Below are 18,316 nucleotides of genomic sequence, written 5' to 3' on the forward strand. Positions count from 1 at the left end.
CCGGGGCAGGTCGGTAGTTATATATATATTATAAAAATATTTGTGTATAGAAATTTATATATATAATGCCGTAATATACATGGTGTGTGTAATGCACATAAAGTATTCTTTACACTAGTCTTTAACGCATGGATCGTACATTTAAAGTTGTGATACCAAGTAACATAAATGTTTAACATGGCATTGGCACCTGTACGCTGCAAATTATATTTTTTATCGCGAACAATTTAAATCGCCGCAGAATATGCTGCAGGAATGTAAGTTAATGCTACGTACGCTGCTACTATACTAATGTCGGTACCAATTACTATTTATTTATCTATTTGTGCAAAATTACCTTGAGGTATTAAGAATAATATCTCTATTTACTATGTATACATAATTTTGTATTTTAAAATATTACAACAATATTTTCAAATATATGTGCAATGCGATTAATAGCAATAACTAAACCATTCATTCAGTGTTACCATAACAATATAAACCTTCCCTCTTAGAAATAAATTAAACTAAGGGCAAATATGTTGTGTTTCAATAAATAATATTTGTACAAAAAAAACCTTCTGCTTCATTTATATTTTTATGGTTACGATCATAACAGATTATACTTTTATGCTTAGCATTATATAAAAACAAATGTACAATCAAGTAGCAATTTAACTATCGCTACTAGTAGGAACTTTTATTAAACAATAGCAACATTGATATGGTATTAAATTTAAAAAAATAGTGCAGTAACCATGTCCACGGGGCAGGATGTGTTGCTTGCACTTTAATTTTAAGTTAAATATTATCGGTAATAAATAAGTATAATTAAATTATAATTAAAAAAAACTACGATCCTAGTGTAAGATAAATGATAATTATACATTGTATTCTTAGGTAAAATATTACATTTAATACTTTTTATATACTTATATGTTACAATTATTAATACTTATGAATATTTTGTATTAAACAAATAACGAAAAAATAAACAGTGTTAACGAAACCCAGCTACCATTAAATGAAACAACAACTGAAACAGCAAATGCATCTATTTACAACATTCTAAGTGGCTTTTTGAAGGTAAGTCAATACGTCTACCTTACGTTTCAAACATTGTAATTATTATTCATTATTTAGGTAACTATAGGTATAACAATAATATCGTATAGTTATGTGGATAATAACATTGTAATCAACGTAGATAATAAAATGTATTTTGGTATAGTAGAATTTTGTCAAAACTAATTTTGCTAAATTATAAACTTGCTATAATGGGTTATTCTACTGAGTATCAGCCCGGTTTCTATAATTTCTGCCGGTTATATCTATCACATCATAGGACGCAATACGCAAATGTGGGGCACAATTTGGGCCTCTGCCCTTTAGGGGATAAAAGGCGTGAGTCTATTTATGTGTTAAATTTGCGACTCGAAGAGTTCTAGTGGCGGAAACGACAAGTGTCCTTTAAAAATCGATAGATTATTCGAAAATCGAAGTTACCAATTTTGTATATAAATGTGTATTGATACATAAAAACGTTATGTAACTATGTATTGTATATTACACATCGATGCAAACTTGCTAACCGTTTGTGAACAGGTATAATACTTGGGTTACTAAATAATAATATGCTGAAAATCTGATATACCTGAACTTCTGGCAGTCCTTTTAGGCCGGACTTATACATCCGGAACGCAATCTGAATTCAGAAATGTCTCTTGGTCTCCACATCTTTCATAAAAATTCAGATCGTGCTCAGTGTTTCCACAATTACCAAATCGATATTATGAAGTTAATGTAAGTATAACACATTTTTTTCAAAAACCTTACGGGTATGGATAGCGTTGATTTAGGCAGGCAAATTGAGTTGAGTAAATAAAATAGCGCATAATTTTCACGATTATTGTAGTAAAAAACGTACGGTATTTCAATGTTGTTTAGTACATAATAGATAGTTCCTCCTCATCCATTGCGTGAGTATATGATAATTCTCACACCAGGACTAAATTAACAACTAGATATGTTCTACTGGAAGCCATAAAGCTGGACGCATCGTTTCCCACTTGAACTTATGATTGTGTAAACCGTCCTTTATCGTGATATCTCAATATTTCATTACCTTGAAAAGCCGAGATCTAGCTATTATATTAATTATTCCTATTTTGAATACTTAACAATATTTTTTAGCTAAAATTTATTTTGTAACGTTCTAAACTTAGGTCGGTTCACCATTACACTGTATCTGCATTTATAAAATGCAAAATGTATAGGAAAAGCGTGACGTCAAGATTTTTTACAGTGCCCTAAAGGTTTTCTGCGTCAAGTCTTTCGCCTATACCAGTGATTACCTAATCCCTCGTAGTCGAGTGAGAAGTAATATTCGTGGTGTGAAGTGTAATCTTGCTGTTACCGAAGTATTCATTTCATTAAAACATGTTGTTTTACGACTTGCGGCCATGTTTCGATATTAAAAATTCTTCCTATCACACCGTTGGAACTTATGTAACTTGGGAATTTATGTCGCTTATAAGTTTTTATGAGCAGGAAAGTTTTGCATATACATTCTTATTAGCGGCATAAAAACAGATTAAAAATGTAAACAGTAAAATTAATGTAAAGTTTACATATACATAACATATACTAAAAATATTGCGTTTTTCATTTTTTTAGGATTTCGTTACTTAGGTACCGTATACTGCCGAACCCTCTAAAAAAAATATGATTTTTTATGCGCCACGGTACGCTACGATAGTTTACTTGGGACCATAGAAATGTCGACGCTCGCTGACATAAGTTTACACTATGGTGTAAACGCGGCGACTGTTTACTCTCTCCTCAGTATGGAGGTTAAAGCGATTGCTATCACGGCCACGCGCCCCTTGAGGCTACTATCATGGCGTACCACACAAAACGATCAGTAAAAATCTTAAATAAAACTACAATTCAAAGCTCCCATTTGTATTTCATAGGAATCCTAAAATATCATTTAAACAGCACACATATTTAACAAGCTTAATATGCCCTTAGTACCATTTTTACTCCCTATAGCGAATAGAAAAATCTGTGAATGAGTTTAGCTCACGGCTCCAGTCGCGATACGGAACAAATGACCTTTCTCGAAATAGAAATTCCACTGTGTACTGTTATGCGTATAAAGTAATCCTTAAAAATAGTCCTCAGAAGGTAAGTAGTGAGTAATTAAGTATACTTTAGTGGTAATCCGGGACTGGGATATCTGAGTCAAAATGAATAACCTTTTGAATTATTCTTCTTATCAAACACCCCTTATCAATAGCTCCGTAGACGCTTTTCTCCAACAATGACCCTTACATTATTATTCGATAGTTAAAAAAAATCAACGTGAAATTAAAACCTAGCCTTCACCCGTTTACACCTACCGTTCTCCAACTTAAAGCGATCATTCCGAAGCGGGCAGTCAAAATCTAGAAAGCGCTAGAGATATTAGACTATATTAATATTACAATTGAATTGTATTATTTCCTGAATGTGCCGGAAGATACGACTGCGCGTAACCCAATGCGTTAAGGCTGACCACAAAAACTCGTCAAGGATTGTGCAAATGTAACATATCCGATTGGAGTTTGAGAAGGCGTCTTACGGTTTCTAGAATACTGAATAGTATTTCAGTTTGCATATTTATACATTTGAATTTCAATTCTGTAGTGATAAAGTTCGCAGCTCAGAAAGGCGCTGCTATTGGGGTTTTAGTTTGACTTACAAAACCATTCATTTCATTTTATAATTACTAACTTTGAGACATTGTAAGAAATCTCCATAATCCTAAAATTATATTCAGTTAAGGTGAATTCTCCCTCGATTTAAACACCAATTATTGTGTTACAAATATTGTAAATGCAAATTATTCTGAAACTGTTGGGATCCTAAAAGGTTTGTTAGCCCAAAGCTAAACAGGCGTAAATAGTAAAATGCATATGGGAGAAACTTTTCACACTGATATACCATGTCCAGCATTGGCATTTCACACACGCTACTTCTAATTCAGGTAACGCTTACGTGAGGTTTCTTTCGGGTATAGACTGACACGAAGCGAAAGCTAGTTTTGGTTTCAAGAAACATATCCATACTTGATCCCATAATGTAATAGTGATTAAGCAGCATTAGAGATCATTTTCTTGACAACGTGACCTCCAACGACCTTAGCGAAACTGGCTCCGTGACATTTCCTTAAGTTTACCTTTCGTTCGAGCTGCGAGTTGCCATGCGCGCTTCTGTCGCCCTCGCTTGTTATGTGACTACAGACGAATTTAAATCGAACGTTATTCAATCATTTGTTGATTGTACCGAGACGTTAACAGTCGAATTTTCGTTTATTTTTCTTCATTTTTACAGACTTACTGTGAGACATAAATAAAATCGGCGGTTGAAAGGCTAATTGACTTAAGCGACAATTTTTTCGAAACTAAGTTTCATACATATTTAAAATTAGAAATATATAATAGGAACTTTACTGGTATACAAATATCTAATAACATTCATAAAAAAATGCATTTCAAAATAGACATCGCTTAAATTTAATACAAGAACGTAGTACATCTATATCGATAACTAGAACTGAGCTTTCATATAAAAATGGAAACAGAAAAGGCAATACATCTGACAATACGTCTGCCCCATAGTTATGGGGTTATCATGAGTTTATGATTTCGAGAGCTCTCAAAAACTGGCTACTGCAACACGACACAAAAATTCCCTTGACAAGTTTATATATTCTGTTGCTATGCGGTTCGAACCAGCGCGCTTTGAGCTTTACAATTCCCTAAACCAACGTAAGTGACTTTAATTTCTCCGTACCTCGATAATCTTATATGTACAGACGCCAAAGTTCACACAGATTAAATTGTTAACCGAAAATAATGGCACTCTTGAACCCTGTTTATCTTTATAATTGAATTTAATTAATAATTGCACACAACAAATAATAAATCGTCCATTGACTCTGATCTGTGGGCACTGCAGGTCGTGTCGGAATTTCACATCTAAATAATATGACGATCATGACTTTGGTTTTCTGTTGGCGGACGAGGTCCCAATTTCATTAATCCCACTTTAATTTAAAAATAATTGTTCGAAGACTTAATTTAAATCATTTTAAAATAGTGTACATTACGAATTAAATCTGACTAGCGTATTAGTTATTCTTCTAGTTCGTTCACATAATCACCACGTCCTTCGGAATTCAAAAAACGGTGTGCTCCGACTATTTATATTGTTGAATGGATTTATAAATATCAGCCGTAACATGTCGTTTGCATCACGTTCGCGCGCGGTATGTTGATACACGCGGCAGTTTCGTGATATTCTTTATTCAAACTCGAAATCCGGTCAACAGTATTGGCTTTCATGGCAGCCTTTTAAAAAGTTATAAACCAACATCTACAAACAAGTAACATTTTTCATGAGAAATATTTTTATAAATAAAACATTCATTGACTTTTGTTCGAGTAAAAAAGAATTTTAATTTTATTAAATATTTTTGATGTTAGATTAAATTTTATTTTAACTATGATATACAGCCTAGTGGCGCTGTTTTTTCGACCCTTTTTTACTAAATAATAAATACGTCGTGTATGCCTTATCATTATGTACCCCTGATATATTATACTTAGTTCGACATTTTATAACTTCGTAATATCCTCCAAATTTTTAAATGGTCACCGTTCGTTTAAACCTTTGTTCCGTATGAGGTACCGACACCAATGATGATATATGAGATTTTCGACCTTGTTCAATTGAATAAGACTTGGACCGTATTTCATTTATGTAAGGTTCATTTTTACTTTGGCAAATAAATTTTGTACATAGCTATAAATACAACTGAAATTGTACTTTAAAGCTCACCAATAAGTATCATTTTTAACTAATAAAATAGCGTAAGTATCTTAGCTTAGTACATTTTATGAATATTTCATCAACATAATTTACTAAGCATTAAGATTGATTTTGGCATGGCTCTGCAATATGTCAGAGACCCTGTGGCCCTTTCAAAATTTGGTCCAATATTTCCTGTTTTGTATTACTTAATACAATCATTTATTAATCAATGTTAATATATTTGGCATTGGTACATACCATTGGCAATATACAGCTTTGGTGATTGGAGAAGTCAATGCATATTACCTACAATAAAATAATCATTTACATTTATCGAGAAGTTTAAAAAATTATTAACACACCTAATTATATTATGAGCAGAAATACGAAGTAGCGCAATGCGACTGTGTACATAACCATTTATATTAAATTGTAATTATTGTTATAATACAGCTGATTCAAGCCATCAAAAACATAACATACAATTATTTATAACATTTACACTATACGCTAAGAATATTCAGTCAAAAAATTTGTAGCATGTCATTTAAATAAAAAGAAAATGAATTCTCGGTGTGAGGAGATACACAATATGGAAAAGGACAAAGCATAATAAAACCTTTGATCTTTGCTATGAATCATATTACAGAAATATAGTTTTACATATTTATCACTTGATTTAAAAGTATATATCTTAGACGAAAATTGTTTGCTCAAAATGTAACATTTAGCTGTAAATAGAATTTTATTACTATCGGATATGACGTTAGCAAAATTATGTTGTATGTAGCGATATTTTAACAATTTTAAACGATGCTTTGACGCAAGTATTTGCTGTTTGAAATACTTGTTTATTTTTGTGAATGCTTTCAAACTACTTACGTTTTATTTTAATTACACTGTATTAGACTGTTAAAAGCTTTCTGTCGAGAACACTGGAACTGTCAATCGGTCTGGAAATACTTGATGATGACCAAGAGCATATAAATTACGTAAAGATGACGTCTAAGAACTGTCATTTTATTCGGATGTGTGAAACTTATAAAAATGGCGTATTAATTGAAATCATTGTTATCATTTACATTACATCCGTGTGCCGTAAAGAAGCAACATAATTTTTTGTTAAAATATTAAATTTTTTGCATTTTTGTGTTAGAAAAAATCGGTATACATTAACTTCGTAGTTCAAGAGTTTTCTGTTCAACAAGAAATTATAGTGGACCAAACGGGAAGCACCAGTTTTCAAATAAAAAACAATCATCAAAATCGGGTCACCCAGCTAAAAGTTCTGAGGTAACAATCATAAAAATAATACAGTCGAAATGAGAATCTCCTCCTTCTTTTGGAGTCGGTTAATAATTTAAAGCTTTCAAAATCACGTAGGACTAATCCAAAAACTGTGAGATCTCCGGCTCGTGTTACATAATCTAACAGAAGCATAGGTTTTATATTATGAATGAGCTAAAATACGTCCAATATTTGGTCTGGTTCTGGTAACTTGGGACTTGGTTTTCTGTGTAACAGTGCTGAAACTATCAACCCGTCTTATTCGTGCTGTAGATAGCAGTAGCAAAAGAGGAAATTTCGGAAAGGAAACCCGGCATAATATATAGGTACTAATATGCATGAAAGCTGGAGGCAAATCGATCTAATGATAATTAGATTCTATAGACCCTTCGCACCTAGTAGGCAGCGTGTCTTACCTTGTCTCCACCGTTTTCAAATATATCGTATCCTTACCATGTAAACATACGGCTTACAACACAAACTTCAGATTCTACATGAAAACACTTAACTGGATAATATTGGATCGTGATTAATATTGCAAACAAAGGCTTGTCAATATGTAACGAGACGTGTTTGATATTGTTCAACAGTTTGCTTCGAAGATATTTTTACTGAGCTAATATGGAAAGATGTGATATAAGCACTAAGTGTATTTGAGAGGTCCGTATATCAAACTAGATTTGTGAACTTAAGCCTCGTCATGGGTGAGCAAAAATACCAACCCCAGGCGAATGAGGTCTTTTAATTCACACTTTTTACTCGACCTGGGAACTAAAGAACTTTTGGAATCGACAAATGTCGTTACATAAATGAGGCGAGTTTGTAATGCTTGGTACACAAATCAATTGTTCCATAAGGGCCACATAGGTTTCTTGACATTTAGCCGATGTGTGTCACTACATATCACCAAATAAAAGGTTGCTATGAGGCGGAGTCTCAGAACAATGGCGGAGTGCATCTAAAACAGAAATTATGCTTAGCATAGATCTAACAAATTTGCTAAATAATATTAAAATTTGGTGGCACTCGACAATAAAAAAGCTAAATCAAACAGTAGGAAAAAATCGAAAAATGAATTAAGTTATGCGTAATAGTCAAATACTCACGCAGAAAATGCATCCCACTAATAAAATAAAAAAAAATCAGGACGCCGTTACCAATTCTATAATTCTTAGACCATTTCTACGTTTCAGGCAATTTACGCTAATATCCAGACACGTGTATACTATCATTTATTTCAAGATAGTTTATATCTACTATCGTTATCTTTATTCATAGGAATTTCTTTTTATCTCATAAAATGTGAATTTGTCACTAAGCATAAACAAAAACGTGCCTAATCGTTTCTTAGAAATTAGTGTGCTTGACAAAGAACGATTCGTGTTTAAGTTGCAAGCATATTTAGGTTTTAATTAATAACCGGACAAGTGCTAGTTGAACCCGCTCCCCCAAGGTTCCGTACAAATTTCACAGGTATATTAAGAAAGCATCTAACATTATTGGTCTAAGTAACAAAAAAATAAGCCTTCTTTTTTTGAAGTCCGTTAAAAAGATAGGACAAACTTAACTTTATCGATCGAAAAAATGCCTAGAGAAGACTTGGTCTCGCAGTTTATAAGGCTCCGTAAGCTTTTCAATACAATTATACGCTAGAACTTACAAAAAATAGGCGTCAGTATCCATCCAATGGTGCAATATATGGTTGCCCGACGAAGAATTTTACCCTGGCCCTTATACCAAGGCGATGTTGGTTCTAAGCTAATTGGGGTCATGCAGCCGTTCGTTGTATCGTTAAATTGTATTTAAATACTTCAAAGAGTCCATACGAGTGCATCCGGAGTGTAATCGGATTGTGCTGTTTAAATATAAATACCATCCTTGCTTTATTTGTTCTCGATGGACAATTGAAACTACTAGAGTCATCATAACCTCTTGGTCTGAACCTTCTTGCAAAAATTTTACCTTTTTATGGCTGGTTGCTTGTCTGACGTCATCCCCTTGCTGATTCAATCTATATATATAAAAATGAATTGCTGTTCGTTAGTCTCGCTAAAACTCGAGAACGGCTGAACGGATTTATCTTATCTTGGTCTTGAATTATTCGTGGAGGTCTAGGGAAGGTTTAAAAGGTGAGAAAAATTCGAATAATTGCCGGGAAAATCCTCAAAACAGCATTTTTCTATTTCCCATACAAACGTTTTCTAAATAAAATGGAGAGTCAATTTGTAATTTATTACCGCTGCATAAAGTTCAAATTCGCGTGCGCGTTGGAGGATCTAATATCGCGTTCTGAAACTCAACAAAAGTGATATCGCGGACCCGACTAAATTGAACAGTCACAAAATTTAATATATCATTAGTTATTTGGGTGGCTTTACGATATTATTTCTTTTGTTTTACTTTAAAATGCATGTTTTCGTTATGGACAATTTTTGAGCTACTTTTGCATATCTATACTTATAATAAATCTGTAGAGAGGTCAATTCTGTACATGAAATATATTACCAAAATAAGTGGGGGTGATTAGGGATCGATACTGATGCCAAAAATGCAATTAGTAAATTTTTTGTCTGTCTGTCTGTATAACCGTTATAGAAACAAAAACTACTCGACGGATTTTAACTTAAGTTGGTACAATTATTTTTCATACTCCTGAGCTGGTTATAGTATACTTTTCATCACGCTACAATTAATAGGAGCATAGCAGTGATGGAAAATGTTGGGAAAACGGGAGAAGTTACTCCATTTTTTAAGCTTCCGTCATTTCGTGTGCAACCTTAATGGTTAAAAGTTCCTTCGATTTCACCAGGATCCCATCATCAGACCCTGACCGGACAATCGGACCACCTGCATACCACCATAAATTAAAAAAACATCCCGACAAATTGAGCACCTTCTCCATTTTTGAAACCCGAAATCCACGCGGGCGAAGCTGCGGGCGGAAGCTAGTATATTATACAAACGTAAAAGTTTGAACCTTTTCTTTTCAACGTTTTCAGAGACATCTCAAGCTATATGTTAGAGAACCTATGGAAACCGTTGTATTTATCAGGCAAAATATTACTTGACGTGACGAAATTCATAACCGACGCAATCCGGATAGGGGCTTTGTATTTATTATGTACCTTTATAATAACTGGCAAATCCCAAGACACGGCTTACGGGTGTAAGCTCTATGAAACCCCATTTCACAAGTAATAGATTCGCGTAAGCAACTTCCGCAGTGCCTCTACGTTTAGTAATTAGTAGCTTTACTAAGGAATTACCGAATGCTGCTCCAGGTGTATTCCCTGATTTGATTACATTAATTACTTTTTTAACATTTGCTATTGCATTCATAAATGTGTTATTATAAGAATATCTTAAAATAAAACATACCATTAACATTGACCCAAATTTTCCGCGAGATATATTCAAATCAGATAATGTTTTTACAGCATTCGCATCTCGCCTTGGCTCATTTTTGCATTTATATAATAATGGAAATGTACTGACGAGATGATTTCGGGCACACGTTATTAAGCTCCGAAAATATTTTTTGCTGGTTAAGTAATAACGGATGTAAGTTAGTTTAAATTCTCTTAATAATATTATATAGCCTCTCTCGATGAATGGGCTATCCAACACTAAAAGAACTTTTGAATTCGAACCAGGTGTCCCTGAGATTATACAATATTAACTATAGATGCTCCAAAAAATTCGATTCGACCTCCAAAAATTACCTATTGATAATATTTAATGATTACTACAAGTACCGTAAGGTGGATAGTTTATTTTCATGATCCAAAAAGGCCATTATCGACGCGATAAGAATGTTGTGCGAGGATGTTAAACGTACCCCAGGTCACCGGCGCTATCTCGTAATGAGGTCGAAGAAAGTCATCATATCAAAATAAGTATGTGTGCCCCTTGTGCCTTGTCTCATTCGCAGAACTGTTTTTAAATAACTACAGTTTGCAGTTAAATTATTAAAAACGTTATTATAGCGGCCAGATTTATTGGAAAATCTCAGTCCGCCCCGTGACCACGAAAGCTACAGTATTCGAAACGTCGGTAGAAACTAATAATATAGATTAAACTGCGATAAAATGTAACATTCGCGTAAACATAAGAAATCATTAGGAAAATCTAGTAAAAATCCTTCAGCATTTAATCAAAATTATAGCATGATAAGTTTCTCTCATTTGTGAAAGACGCCTAAAAATAAATAAGATGAAATACTGCAACGTATAAGATAGGACAAGCATAAAGAACGTGTGTACGTAATAATTGGATTATGTTTAATACAATGCACTATTGACGCATAGAACACATAATAAGGCGGATAGTAAAACTATCCCAATCTCCATGTCAGTAAAAGTTTGCTGGTTTGCTGATTCTATATAGATTAACTACAAAATCTATAAGTAACCTACTTATATGGATTTAGCAACCCACCACAGAGCCACAGACGGACGGACCACACGATACACGATACGTTTCCTATTAATATGATTGTGTTTATGCCGGCACGTCGCAAGGCCGCCTTACCGCAGGGCGCCAGTCGCATACGACATTTTTTTGTATGTAGTTGGGAATTGACGCTTCGACGAGTCTGATAATAGGATCAGTATAGTGTAAACGACCAAGAATATTGATTATTGTAGTTGAAATGATCTGAGATAAGAATGGTCGCAGATACTAATATGTCGTATAAGCTGGCCAACCTTTAAAGAAGTCACTGGCATTTTTTTTGGTACATACCTTAAGGGTTTCTAAAGTGTTTCTTGTCACCCTGTTGCTTAAAATAGAAATGCCTTCCCATCAACTTTGATAGGCAATGGTTTAAGACGTCGTATAGGCGTCATTTTTTTTACCTAGACGTAAAATATTTAACTTGTGCATACTATGACCCGGGACTAATACGGTCGCGAACTGCGGGCCTGAAGTTAGCCTAATTTTAGAGTATCTATATGTACACGGGTAATAGCTGAAAACACTATCCAACTTGCAAAGCGTCCACTCTCTGGAATGTTAAGTAAAAAAACTTTCCTTGCGTAGGTACCTGTCATTAAAACTCTAGTGCTTTAATATATTATACTTTTGTGTTAAACCTTTTTCTTTTCTTTTTTGCAGTTCCTGTGTGGAGCCATCGTTTTAATATAAGAAGGTAAGTTTTATTCATATTGTTAAATAATTAATAAGTCATGTATCCTGTCCCATATAAAACAGTCATATTTCTTCTGAGGAAAACGCACGCTTTTCTAGGAATTGCCGATAAACAATGTCGCGAACAAAAGCCCATAAATGAATGTAGAAGATATCAATCGAGACAAACAATAGACGTTTGTTATCGTGTCTAGTAATTTCTAGAAATTCTAAAACGGGTGAAGTCATTATCTTGTTGCGGCGATTGGCAGCCGCCCACGTTATATTTGCCGTGGAATCTTTATTGAGAAAATTGTAATTTTACATAATCAGCGTGTATACATCGCAGTTCGTTCTACGAGCACATTGTGAAACAGAATTCCGTGTTACTCTGGTCCAAATGGGAATAATGGCGGGAACATTGGACCGGGGTAAATATTTTGATTGAGTTATGGGGATATTTTTGTACGGTTACAAATGTAGTGAGATCGAAACAACGAAAATTTCTATGATCTTTATTTTCGCAACTAAATCTTTTACCAGTTTTATAATATAATTAAAGTAACCCGAATAGAAGAAGGGATATATCTTCTGAAACAATTCACGCGTCCGCACAAATTAAAATATTTGTCTGTGTTGTGACAGAATAGAAGAAAGTGGCTCATAGGTTATCGATACATATATCTTAATCTAGGGCCAGTATTATTTAGATGACTACTAGCAGTTTTCATTAAAAAAAAAACAATCAAAACCAACCTTTCTGATGACGACTTCAAGAGGTTACTATAGAACGGATAAACTTGCACTGTTTCAATAACTACATATAGGTACTATTAGTCGGTTAAGCTTTAGATTGCAGTTTTGCTCGACTTTCTCCATATTGGCATCGAGTAGTCGCTTGACGTGTTATAGTTTTTTTATCGCTAGATCTAGATGGCAGTATAGGAAAGCTGTCGGTCTATTAAATACAGTGTAGTGGAAAATTAGAACAGGACCGAATTTGAAATAATGATATGGGAGCTATTTATTCCTGTACTGAACTGATAATTATTAGTCTGATTGCGGAAAAAACTAACCTAAGTTTAGTCTTTGACTGAAGTTAGGATTATTTTCTTTGAAAATAACACATCATGCGCTCATAAACCGATGAGGCTCTTCGACTGATCCCAATCATATTAAACAAAAACGTACTATTTATATCGGGTTCAACTTGTACCAAAACATTGCTAAAATGATGAAGATTAGTCCCTTACTACTTAACAAATAATTACCACGGACTAACCTCATGAGTTAGGCGCCTCTTATCAGCACATTTGACCTGCGTGATAAACATACAAGACCTGCCGACCTCTCGTACGTGTAAATAACTCATAATGACTATTATCTTCTTCCTGTGGACAACGGTTGCAAGGCATACTGCAACTGCACGACACCTTCCTAACGCAGAGGAACGAGTCTGACGCTTTGTGGGTTGCGACCCCCAGGCGCCTAAAAAATTCGGCCCTTGTATACCATGACAGTTCTTTGTCGTAACGAACAAGTAATGGGACCTCTGCGGCTCGCATTATAAGACGATATAGTGTGTCTTATATGTTAGGGACTGAGGCTAAGTGATCACACTGCACCTGATGGTCAGTGGAGTGGGGCCAGTAGAATGTCGACTGACAAGAAATAATTCCCAGCGTCAGTCGACACAATTATGCCAGCCTGTTGGAAACGAATGTACACAGGTTGATCCCGGAACGCGACACACTTACGTGAGCCAATATGGCGGGATTTAACGTCTTGTGTACGGTGGTCGCAATCCGGCCGGATATAAAATTCATGATATATCTCACCGGCTTCCCTAGCGGCTTAATGTTGGGACATGAGTTTGAATTCAATATAACTGTTCAGAACCCCACGGGCTGGACAGTAGCGATAAACTTGTTTCAAGCTAAAACATAAGTGCCACAACGTAACGGCTGTAGTCATTAAAATTTAAGACATAATACATAAAAATTATGCATAAAATACCTGACTTTAGGCTCAATTGTCGAAATCATTACCATCTGGAATGTCCACCGAACGCAAATCGCAGCTGCACGGCGACTCGCGAAGATCACAAGATACTTGATAGACTTGAAAATTACTTTTATTTATGTTTCTTTTGTAGCCAAAAAGCTTGTTTATAAAAGTTGTTTTTAGTTTATTTTTGATACACTCTTATATAAAGGTCAGTAGACGTACGCACTACAAAATGATGTAGGCGGTGTTCATCAGCTGTCTCATTGGACACTCGATGCGCATATATTGTAATAAGGAAAAATATAGACAAAGGTAATAGATAACAATTATTTCTTGCATAAACTGCGGTATAACCAGCAAAGAAATTATCGCCATAATATAATATTATTATATTATAATTATCACTCAATTCAACAAAAGTCAGAATAGCAACTGTTACATATCATGTTTTTTTTCAAAAGCAATTTCATTTTAGGGTAGCGAGAGCCACCACGAACTTTTAGTTGCCATGCCGTGCGTTGTATATAGGTACCAGACTCGGCCCAGCGGTCGTCCGAAGGTAACCATCAAATCCGGGCGGCTCAACACCGGGTCGTAAGGCACGGTGACCCCAACATAACCGCCTAGTCGCCCCCATGAAGGCTCGGCGGTCCTCATAAGGCACATTCTCCGCGAAACCAGAAACCAGAAAAAAAAGATACCAAATGTAGAGTACCCACATATATTGACTCACAGTGTTAGAGTATGCAGTATTAAACGGAGTTTATAGACTAATACAATACATGAAGTAAGAGGAAAGACAAAAGGTTACAGAAAATGCCTAACTGAAGATCAGATATTTGTAATCTTACTTTGTACATACGTATTTTATCTATATAATTAAACCAGTCGTTTCCAGAAGAGTCAACCATCTCACTAGAGATCTGTCTTGACATAGATTTTTACTAGTGAATGCTGGGCACGGGCCTTCTCGTACTAGTGAGAGGAATTAGGCCTCAGTTCACCACGCTGGCCTAGTACGGATTGGTAGACTTCATATGTCCTCAAAATACTCATAGAGAATTTCTCGTAAGGTATGCAGGTTTCCGCATGATGTTTTCTTTCACCTTCAACGGTGAACGAAGACTAAATCGATAAAATATTTGCCATCTTTTTGGTGACTCGTAATCACTGTCCAGTGTTTATGCAAGAAGCCCACACGGCACACTAGTGGTACCACGAATGTTGTGCAACGTTGACTTTCCCTCGTGTTTACACGCTAAACTATCGCGTGATTATTTGAACGCTTCACACTTGAGATAACCTTTATTTCTTACTTGAATTCCACTGTTTATACACATATATAAGTGTATTCATACATTAAATACTAACCAAAATAGGCTAAACCTACACACGGGAGTAGGAGATAAAAAAAATAACAAAAAAATATTGGGGTGTGTAATTGTGATGAGCAATACCCAGTTCTGAAAAGAAACAAAAAATGTAATAATTCGTTCTCAAATCTCTTGTTATCTGCTGTTTCAGTTGCTCATAGCAAAATTAACTACTTTGATTTGATTATCGTCAGTTGACAGAGCTGTTACAGAATCACATGTCATACGCCATTACGTGTTTCTTAAAGGTTGACTACGTGGTGGTCTTAGATTTAACTGATGTCAAAAGCTTTTTACCTAATTAGTTCTCGTCGGCGATTAACAGTAAAAAAGGTAAATTGATCAAATTTAAACGTATGTTATATTGTATATTTCTTTAGAAAAAGCTGTGTTGATAAAGTGTAATGAATATTGCCTACTTAAAATTATGTTTCTTCTTGATATTATTATCTCGGTTGCATGTCTAGCAATGATGATGAAAGACAAAATCCGCGACTGCTTGATAAAAAAAACCCACCACGCCTTTATCACCGACGTCAGATGCAACTAGGGTACCCTTTCCTCGCCTGCGTGTTCCGTCCCATAATGTGATAGAGGGTTAGCCTAACATGTTGGACACAAATGCCAATCACCGAGCTAATACTGAACAGAAAAGCCCAGTATCAGTTTGCACCAACAGGGATTATAGAATCTCAGAGCGATGTGGTATATTTACTTTGTTATATTTAATACGTGGTATTCCATGTATTACAATTTCGCCACAGGCTAGAGTGCCTACTTAATAATATAAACTTTGACTTTGTTATTATTCTGAGATATAAAGAATTTTAATTTCTCAAAATTGTATGTCAATGATAAAAACAGCTATTTCGTGATATAGTCATATTGGCACCTTTTGACAATTGAGAATAAACGAATGAATGATAAACTCGACGAAGTACGTTCGTATGAGCGTGGCCCTACTGTAAAACAATGGTGATGTCAAATCAAATTGACCGTATACTAGTACATTTTTCTGTGAATAATAATATTTCATAAATCTATACTGACTTGACAGCGCAAAAATGTTAGTTGAACATAACTTGGAACAGCCTTACCGAAACCGGGCGTAAGATTCTGATATAAGGGTCCGTAGACATAATAGGAACAATTTTGACCTCTAACACCATGTAACTTCACGTTAGTTGGCATATTTTGTAATTATATCACCTATTTTAACATAAAAAATCAAACGCTAGGCTTTGCATAAGAGCCCATATCCTAAACAAACATTGAAGTCCCAACTTGTTTCGCCGCGGGGAGCCTGTGACCTTTCATATCTCAGCCAGCCCACCCGCAGCGCCATGGTCGCCGGCGAAAAATAGCACATAATATACACAAACAGACGAATCATACATCCTTGACATTGAAATACTTGCGATAACAGTTCGTTGGCAGCAGCTATCTTATCATTACGTATTATATTATGGTATTTAAAAATCTAATATTCTATCTACAAATGAAAGTTGTTATTTATAAATATAAATCATGCTTGCCACGTCGGCTTCGTGTTATTTTTGATTGTCGAGTTCACAAGCGTAGTCTTACACATAGGTACGATTAATAAACTAAAAGAGCGTATTGAATATCGCTAGCATTACGAGCTTTCGTAGTAATTGTTACTATACAATTACGAAACGAAAGAAACCCATTCTAAAATTTAAAAAAGGATCTATGACAAACACTTATGACAAGTCGGTTTACCATCATTATCTATATATATAAAAATCAATTGCTGTTCGTTAGTCTCGCTAAAACTCGAGAACGGCTGAACGGATTTATCTTATCTTGGTCTTGAATTATTCGTGGAGGTCTAGGGAAGATTTAAAAGGTGAGAAAAATTCGAATAATTGCCGGGAAAATCCTCAAAACAGCATTTTTCTATTTCCCATACAAACGTTTTCTAAATAAAATGGAGAGTCAATTTGTAATTTATTACCGCTGCATAAAGTTCAAATTCGCGTGCGCGTTGGAGGATCTAATATCGCGTTCTGAAACTCAACAAAAGTGAAAGTGAATCGCGAACGCGACAAAATTGCATAGTCTCAAAATACATAGTACATAAATAGTGGTCGGCTTCGAGAAACTCAATTTTAGCTAACTTCAGTTGTTAATATAATATATAACTCAAAGGTGACTGACAGTGATATATCAAGGAACAGCCCAAACCATTGGACGGATCGGGCTAAGACTTTACATGCATAAAGCTACTATGACGTAGGCATCCCCTAAGAAAGGATTTTGATAAATTCTACCCTTAAGGGGATAAAATAGGGGATGAAAGTTTGTATAAATGTTCTTAGATTTTCGACTGATAGAACTGAAATTATAGATTGGGGATAAAATTAGTTTGAACCTATAAGTACCGGGAAAATATGTAGCAAGACTTTTATCAAACAGTGGAATTTTATCCTGGAAAACACCTTCACGCGGGCGAAGCCGCGAGCAAAAGCTAGTGAGTTATAAAAATGATAAAATGGTTTCTAAAAAAACAAGTGACACATATACATACTCTATACCAAAAATGTATGAATCAATAAAAAATATTTTGATTTTATAAAAAAATAGTAGGCATGGATAAAAGTGGACGTACGGAGCGACATAGTCGTGAAATAACGACCAAGCTCCTTAAATAAAGATTA

The 18,316-nt window shown here is 34.9% G+C and overlaps 1 protein-coding gene across 1 annotated transcript in view; it reads left to right on the forward strand.

Moving 5' to 3' along the window:
* Positions 1–717: 717 nt before the first annotated feature.
* The window catches only part of LOC115450764 (protein phosphatase 1 regulatory subunit 3C), a 29,435-nt gene continuing 11,836 nt past the window's right edge, over positions 718–18,316 (forward strand). The window contains exons 1-2 of the mRNA XM_037443276.1: positions 718–1,068; positions 12,244–12,277. The gene's annotated coding sequence lies outside the window, so the exon portion shown is untranslated. The remainder of the gene's footprint in view (positions 1,069–12,243; positions 12,278–18,316) is intronic.

This window comes from Manduca sexta, chromosome 26 (genome assembly GCF_014839805.1).
Source record: "Manduca sexta isolate Smith_Timp_Sample1 chromosome 26, JHU_Msex_v1.0, whole genome shotgun sequence".
NCBI classification, from domain to species: Eukaryota; Metazoa; Arthropoda; class Insecta; order Lepidoptera; family Sphingidae; genus Manduca; species Manduca sexta.